Here is an 8,673-nt window from a genome sequence, read left to right as displayed (position 1 = left end):
TAGTTATTGCCTGGAGGGCAATGGGGGTAATTAGTTGATAGCGCTATTAGGTGGGAAACCTCACACCGGGCCGTAAGGATGGGCGTGAACTAATTATCTGGATAGGGCTATGGTTGTTAGAGGCACACTCCTCGGACACATATGGGCACACTCCCTAGGGTATCTAACGATGGCAACATAGCAAACAAGGGGTAACCACTCCCCGGATACACATGGGCACACTCCCTAGGGTATCTAACATGAGCAACATTGCAACGCAACATGGAATCGCATTAACATACATCTTGTAACTCAACACGTTAACAAAACCTTGAACTCACCAGCGTAGTCTGACGCACTTGTTTGCATGCTTGTAGGTCATTAGCACTTGGAATATGGACTTGCTATCTCGGAATGCTGGAGTGGTCATGGATCGAGACTCATGGAATAACTTACATTTGATACATTGGTTTCAATTATTATTATGAAACAATTGCTAAACGATTTATTAAATGCTTCCGCTACACAATACTTTGGGATTTGATATTATGTTTTATTTAAGTATTTACTATTGGTTCAATGTGAGTGGTGGCTCGAACTCTGATGCGTAACACGCCTCGCGGGATTCCCGCAAGTGGGATTTTGGGGGTGTTACAGTTGGTATCAGAGCCACTGGTTATAGTGAACTAGGTTTTAAAACGTTTTGTAAAACCAGACTATAACCGAACAACTTCAAAAATCGATCATGACACTCAGCTCCAGATTGCAAGGTTCGTCTCTCCCTCACTTTATACATTACTTGCTTAGCAGTCACACACTCACAACGAATATGAACTGAAACATTTAACACCGTAGTGACCTGATAGTGTGACACTACTCTTCGACTCATACGAACTATAGACCAGTGATACCATCTGTTGTGTTGTTTGAACGGGGGAAACTTCGAGCGCAAGCTAAGAGGCTCTGAGATGAACATGCAAATCGCCTTATTATTATGGGTGCACACTTAATAATAACGCGGGGTGCATGCAAGTCCCAGTGAGGCTTATCGAGCGTGAGAAGGGTTCTGCCTTACTATGTGTAAACTTGGTAGTACGTAGATATCAACCTGATACTTGATATCCATCTCGTTTCGATTTCCTGAGTTGGTTCATCTCTATATATAGAATCATGAGTGGACGAGGACACGGACGTGGCAACATCAACATGACTCAGGCTGAGTTGAATGACCTAATCAATACCCGCGTGGCTGAGGCTTTAGCAGCCTATCAAGCTGGTACAGAATGTACCAAGTATTCTTACCCTCATATCGCGTACACGTCTTTTCACTTCTATAATGTGTTCTCTTTCGTCATTTAGGTCAGCAAGCGCAACCTCAACCTAACCAGCCTGCGTGTACGTTCAAAATGTTTATGGACTGCAAGCCACAGACCTTCACCGGGACTGAAGGGGCTGTGGGACTTCTAAGATGGTTCGAAAAAGCAGAGTCTGTGTTTGCTATCTGTAACTGTCCCGCTGGGGACAGGGTGAAATATGCTGCGGGTACCTTGGCAGATGGTGCCCTAACGTGGTGGAACGCCCAGGTGCAGTTGTTGGGCATCGAGGCAGCGAATGCCACGACCTGGGAAGACTTTAAAGAACTGATCAGGGAGGAGTACTGTCCTCGGGACGAGGTCCAGAAGTTGGAAAACGAATACTACGAATTGAAGATGGTTGGATCTGAAGTCGAAGCGTATGTGAAGCGATCGTATGAACTAGCCGACATGTGTCCAAACTTATCCCGACCTATGTCCCGGAGGATTGAGTTATTCATCAAAGGGTTGCCTCCGCGTGTGAAGAGCTTGGTCACTGCAGCCCATCTCAATGATTTGACACAGATCGTTCGTCTGACTCATAAGATTGTGGACCAAGAGGTGGAAAGCGATTCGTTACCTCCGCGTATCTCGGCCACTAAAGCTGCTACACCCACTGCCACTGCGTCCGCTAGTGATAACAAGCGGAAGTGGAGTGATTATGACAAAGCATCCAGTGCTGGTCAGACTCAGAAAAGGCCAGACAACAGCAACCGCAACATCAGTCAATCATCCTCTGTCAATCAAGGCCAGGGAAGTGGCCACAGCCAGGGTTCGTATGCAGGGAAGAAGCCACGATGTAACAAGTGTGGCTATCATCATTTCGGGCCGTGTACTCGGAAGTGTGACAGGTGTGGTAAGGCGGGCCATGAGGCCAGGGATTGTAGGGCCCCACAGCCTAAACACCAGCAGCAACAAAACCAGCCGAATCAGAGACAACAGGGACAACCACCCCAGCAGAATCAGGGTTTCAGGAAGGGGTGCTATCAGTGTGGTGACGAGGGTCACTTTAAGCGGGATTGCCCTCAGTTAAGCCAGAACGCCAACGATAACAACCGCCCGAATAACAACAATGCTGGGAACAACAACAACAACGGCAACAACGGGGGTAATGGTGCTCGGGGCAGAGTGTTTCAGCTTGGAGCAGGGGATGCCAGGAATGACGGCAACGTTGTAACTGGTACGTTTCCTGTTAATGATTGTATTGCTTCTGTATTATTTGATTCGGGTGCCGATTGGAGTTACGTGTCCCTAGAGTTTAGTCAACGATTAGGGATAACCCCAACACCTCTAGAAGTTAAACAAGTAGTAGAACTAGCAGATGGTAAAACGATAGAAGCCTCGAATGTCCTTTTTGGATGTAAACTAGACCTCGTGGGTCAGGTGTTTGACATTGACCTCCTTCCCGTTACGCTCGGTAGTTTTGACATAGTGGTAGGCATGGACTGGTTGTCTAAGCACCAAGCAGAAATTCTATGTAAAGAGAAGATTGTGCGTATTCCTCTCCTTGATGGAGAGTCACTGTTAGTTCAGGGGCATCGTAGTGGGACGATGGTTGGGATTATCACGGCCATGCGTGCACAACAGTATCTATAAAAGGGGTACCCTGCACTGTTAGCGTTAGTTACCAACGCTCAGTCTGAGGAAGGTAAGATCGAGGATCTACCAGTGGTACGGGAATTCGCTGATGTATTCCCAGAAGAGCTACCAGGGTTACCTCCTCACCGTCAAATAGAATTTCAGATTGATCTTACACCAGGAGCGGCTCCAATTGCTCGAGCTCCTTACCGGTTAGCACCTGGAGAGTTACAGGAACTGTCCAATCAATTGCAGGAGTTGTTGGATAGGGGTTTCATTCGACCCAGTTCTTCGCCTTGGGGAGCCCCAGTTCTGTTTGTAAAGAAGAAAGACGGGTCATTCCGTATGTGTATCGACTATCGAGAACTCAACAAGGTGACCATTAAGAACTGCTATCCGTTACCACGCATCGACGACTTGTTCGACCAGTTGCAAGGGTCGAGTTTCTATTCAAAGATCGACTTAAGGTCGGGTTATCACCAGGTAAGGGTTAGGGAAGAGGATGTTCCCAAGACCGCCTTTCGAACGCGCTACGGACACTATGAGTTTTTGGTCGTGCCGTTTGGATTGACCAATGCACCAGCGGTTTTCATGGATCTCATGAACCGCGTATGCAAGCCATATCTCGACGAGTTTGTTATAGTATTTATTGACGACATCTTAGTCTATTCCAAGAACAAGGAAGATCACGAGCGCCACCTACGTCTCATCTTGGAACTTTTGAGAAGGGAACAGCTGTATGCGAAATTTTCTAAGTGCGACTTTTGGATTCGGGAAGTGCATTTCCTTGGGCATGTTGTTAACGAGAAAGGGATACATGTGGATCCTGCGAAGGTGGATGCAGTTAAGAATTGGGCGGCACCAAAGACTCCGTCTGAGGTGCGTCAATTTCTTGGTCTCGCTGGATACTATCGAAGGTTTATTAAAGACTTCTCGAAAATCGCGCAACCTCTCACCTCACTGACACAGAAGAACACGGCGTACTCTTGGGGAACAAAGCAGGAAGAGGCCTTCCAGTTGTTAAAACAGAAACTTTGCAGTGCACCGATTTTGTCACTACCAGAGGGAACCGAAGATTTCGTGGTTTATTGTGATGCTTCGATTCAGGGTCTCGGTTGCGTGTTGATGCAACGCGAGAAGGTGATAGCTTATGCTTCTCGTCAGCTGAAGGTGCACGAGAAGAACTACACGACACACGACTTGGAGTTAGGAGCGGTGGTATTTGCGTTGAAGATTTGGAGGCACTATCTGTACGGTACCAAATGCACCATCTACACCGACCATAGGAGTCTCCAGCACATCTTTGACCAGAAAGAATTGAATATGCGACAACGACGATGGGTGGAGTTATTGAACGATTATGAATGTGCCATCAAGTATCATCCGGGCAAGGCGAACGTTGTAGCTGACGCCCTCAGCAGAAAGGATAATGCACCTAGGCGTGTGCGAGCATTGCAACTCACGATTCAGTCCAACCTCCCTTCCCAAATACGAGACGCTCAGTTGGAAGCGTTGAAACCAGAGAACGTTCGAGCTGAAGCTTTACGTGGCTCGAGACAACGACTAGAACAGAAGGGAGACGGTGCTTACTATGTAACCGGACGCATCTGGGTTCCACTCTTTGGCAACTTACGAGAACTTGTAATGGAAGAGGCACATAAATCACGCTACTCCGTACATCCTGGATCAGATAAGATGTACCACGACCTGAAAACTACCTACTGGTGGCCCAGCATGAAGGCTCATATAGCAACCTACATAAGCAAATGTCTGACTTGTGCTAAAGTCAAAGCAGAACATCAAAAGCCCCCGGGTCTACTGCAGCAACCAGAGATACCCACATGGAAGTGGGAACAGATCGCTATGGACTTCGTGACAGGATTACCCAGAACTCAGGCTGGGAATGACACTATCTGGGTGATTGTTGATCGCCTCACGAAATCAGCACACTTCTTAGCAATCAAGGAAACAGACAAGTTTTCTCAATTGGCAGCAATCTACCTTAAGGAAGTGGTTTCTAGGCATGGAGTGCCAACTTCTATCATTTCAGACCGTGATCCGCGTTTCACTTCAGAGTTATGGCAGTCAATGCATAAATCGTTTGGTTCCCAACTCGACATGAGTACCGCTTATCACCCACAAACGGATGGTCAAAGCGAGCGCACCATCCAAACACTCAAAGATATGCTTCGGGCATGCGTACTCGACTTTGGAAAAGGATGGGAGAAGCACCTACCGTTGATAGAATTCTCCTACAACAACAGCTACCATTCAAGTATTAAGGCAGCTCCATTCGAAGCACTGTACGGATGGAAATGTCGTTCACCTCTCTGTTGGCATGAGGTGGGTGATAGCCAGATCACAGGCCTGAGTTTGTTCTTGAAGCATCAGAAAGCATCGTGCAGATCAGAAACCGTATGGCCGCAGCTCGCGATCGCCATTAGAGCTACGCTGACAAGCGTAGTAAACCGTTGGAATTCGAAGTTAATGATCGCGTTATGCTAAAAGTCTCACCCTGGAAGGGTGTGGTGCGTTTTGGGAAACGCGGTAAATTAAACCCTCGTTATGTAGGACCCTTCAGAATTGTGGAACGGATTGGAAAGGTGGCCTACAGGTTGGAATTACCGGCTGAATTGGGTAATGTCCATGATGTATTTCACGTATCGCAGCTAAAGAAGTGTTTGGTGGATGAAACACTAGTAGTACCATTCCAAGAGCTAAAGATAGATGACAAATTGCAGTTTGTCGAAGAACCAATTGAGATTATGGATCGGGAAGTTAAAGTTCGTAAACACAGCCGTATACCGATTGTGAGAGTTCGTTGGAACTCAAGACGTGGTCCAGAGTTCACGTGGGAACGCGAGGACCAGATGAAACTTAAGTATCCACATTTGTTCCCTGAAGACCAGTCAAAACCTAGCGAACCTAATGTTGATGCAACTAGTGAATTTCGGGACGAAATTCCCATTCAAGTTGGGGAGGATGTGACACCCCAGGAAAACCAGCAAACGACATAACTTACCTAGCTTTAACTTATCTAGCTGCTTTAACTTATCTAGCTTTCTCAGTGATTGCGTGCCAAATTTCGGGATGAAATTTCTTTTTAGTTGGGGATACTGTGACAACTCGTATTTCGAACCCACTTTTGTGTAACGTAATGCGATTATGTGAACATTAGTAATAACGTGATATATGTGAAATTGTGATATGTTTATATGTTGCATGATTAGACCGTACATGACCCACTCGATTACACAATTTAACTCGGCCCACTCGGTTTACACTCACTTGGACTCGAGACCAAGGATGACTCGATAATGGGTTCGGCCCATTCCCAACACACAAAACACGACACCCTTGGGGGTGTTCCCTCATTCTCACAAACTCACACAAGTTACACAAACCCTGGAACTCTTGCATTCCCTCTCGACTCGGAACAAAGGCAGCCGGTACCCCCTTTCGCGAAGCTTGTAGTTCGGATTAATCATCTTTAGCATCTCGGACGTGGTTGATCGCTTTATAACTTAATTGAACTGTGTGTATCATACCGAGCAATCTCAGGTGAGTTCATTGCATTTTCTCAAGCATGCGTCCCGGTGGTTTGCGACAACTGGTAAACACTTGGAAGGGAAACTATGGGTAAACAACTTAATCGGTTTTGGTTATTGCCTGGAGGGCAATGGGGGTAATTAGTTGATAGCGCTATTAGGTGGGAAACCTCACACCGGGCCGTAAGGACGGGCGTGAACTAATTATCTGGATAGGGCTATGGTTGTTAGAGGCACACTCCTCGGATACATATGGGCACACTCCCTAGGGTATCTAACGATGGCAACATAGCAAACAAGGGGTAACCACTCCCCGGATACACATGGGCACACTCCCTAGGGTATCTAACATGAGCAACATTGCAACGCAACATGGAATCGCATTAACATACATCTGGTAACTCAACACGTTAACAAAACCTTGAACTCACCAGCGTAGTCTGACGCACTTGTTTGCATGCTTGTAGGTCATTAGCACTTGGAATATGGACTTGCTATCTGGGAATGCTGGAGTGGTCATGGATCGAGACTCATGGAATAACTTACATTTGATACATTGGTTTCAATTATTATTATGAAACAATTGCTAAACGATTTATTAAATGCTTCCGCTACACAATACTTTGGGATTTGATATTATGTTTTATTTAAGTATTTACTATTGGTTCAATGTGAGTGGTGGCTCGAACTCTGATGCGTAACACGCCTCGCGGGATTCCCGCAAGTGGGATTTTGGGGGTGTTACAAACTCGACCACTTTTTCTTTCAGTTTAGAAACTCCCTGTTTGGTTTGAATTGCCTGTGAACAATTCATGGCAATGTGACCACTTTTTCCACACTTGAAACAGGTTCGAGTTTTCTTCTTCTGATCAACAGTCTTCATCTCGTCTTGCTTTATTGCAAGGAACTCTTTGTTTGACTATTTTCTGAATATCTTTTCTTTCTCTTCTTCAGAAGATGTACCTGAAACAAATGTCATCTTTGATTTAAAATCTCGAACATATTTTTCATTTTTCTGTTTTTCTGTTAGAGTAAATCCAAGACCTTTCTTTTTGAAATTACCGTTATGGTTTGGTTTCTTTTGAAAACCAAAAACAGAACCGTAACCTTTTTTCTTGTTTTCTCTTTGCTGAACTCTTGAGGTGTATTTTTTAGGTTTATCAGTAAGATTTATTTAAATCTTTTATTTCAGAAATATTAACTTCTGTTAATTTGAAAACCTTTTTTATCATCTCAGTTTTGACACCTCTTATTGGAAATTCCTCATCAGAATATAATTTGTCCGAATCATTCAAAGTATATGCCACTTTAAATGTTTCATCATTCAAATTAGATTTTGATAACATGAATTCTTTATCATAAACTCTTTTACCCTGTTTTTCTTTTTGACCCGGAGTGCTGGACTCAGACTTTGACTCTGACATAGACTCCGACTTTGACTCCTCAGTTTCATCGTTATCTAACACATGATCCACCACTTTCTTCATCAATTGAGATTGTTGATCAGTGTCAGACGATGTAAACATGACATCAATATTTTCTGGCAAATTGACTGAGGACTCTGACTCCCATTGTAAGTTTGTAGCCTTTTGGACTCTTTCAGAATTTGGATTTCTGGGCAAATATCCATTTTCCAGCGGGGGTGGACACTTGTTATAGCTGACACCTTGTTTCTTACCAGAATTCTTCTTGTTAGTCTTTTTCTTTGCGTCATTCTTCTTTTCAGTCTTTTTCTCAGGAGTCTTTTCTTCGGTTTGTTCTTTTGTTACTTCATCTTCTTCAAATGCCTTCATGCCTTCAACAGTTGGATAAATCCTGTCAATGACATAAGAAGTACATGAGTAACTTTTCAACAAACGACTAACTCTTTCAGTTTCAATTCTTTGCAACTCCAGTTTCTGTTCAAGAACAGCACACTTCTCAATGTAGTTGTTCACAACTTTCTGTTTGATCATGAACGCTCCTTGAAGTGTCTTCATTGCTGTTGCCTATTCTTCACTTGTGTCATTGTACATATTCATTGCTTTGTTCAACACATCGTAAGATTCCTTCAACCTGTTCATGTTGTTGATCAACTCACTGTTTTTCTTTTTCATGATCACACAAGTTTCATAGTTCACTTTCATTTCACTAGCATCAACTATGAACTTTGGAACTTCTTTCACTTTTCTTCTCACTACCGGTACTGCTTCATCTTCACTGCTGACAGGTGTCTT

Source organism: Helianthus annuus, chromosome 14 (assembly GCF_002127325.2).
Source record: "Helianthus annuus cultivar XRQ/B chromosome 14, HanXRQr2.0-SUNRISE, whole genome shotgun sequence".
In the NCBI taxonomy this organism is placed as follows: domain Eukaryota; kingdom Viridiplantae; phylum Streptophyta; class Magnoliopsida; order Asterales; family Asteraceae; genus Helianthus; species Helianthus annuus.
The sequence above is the reverse complement of the archived record's forward strand: the minus strand, read 5'-3'. Positions refer to the sequence as shown.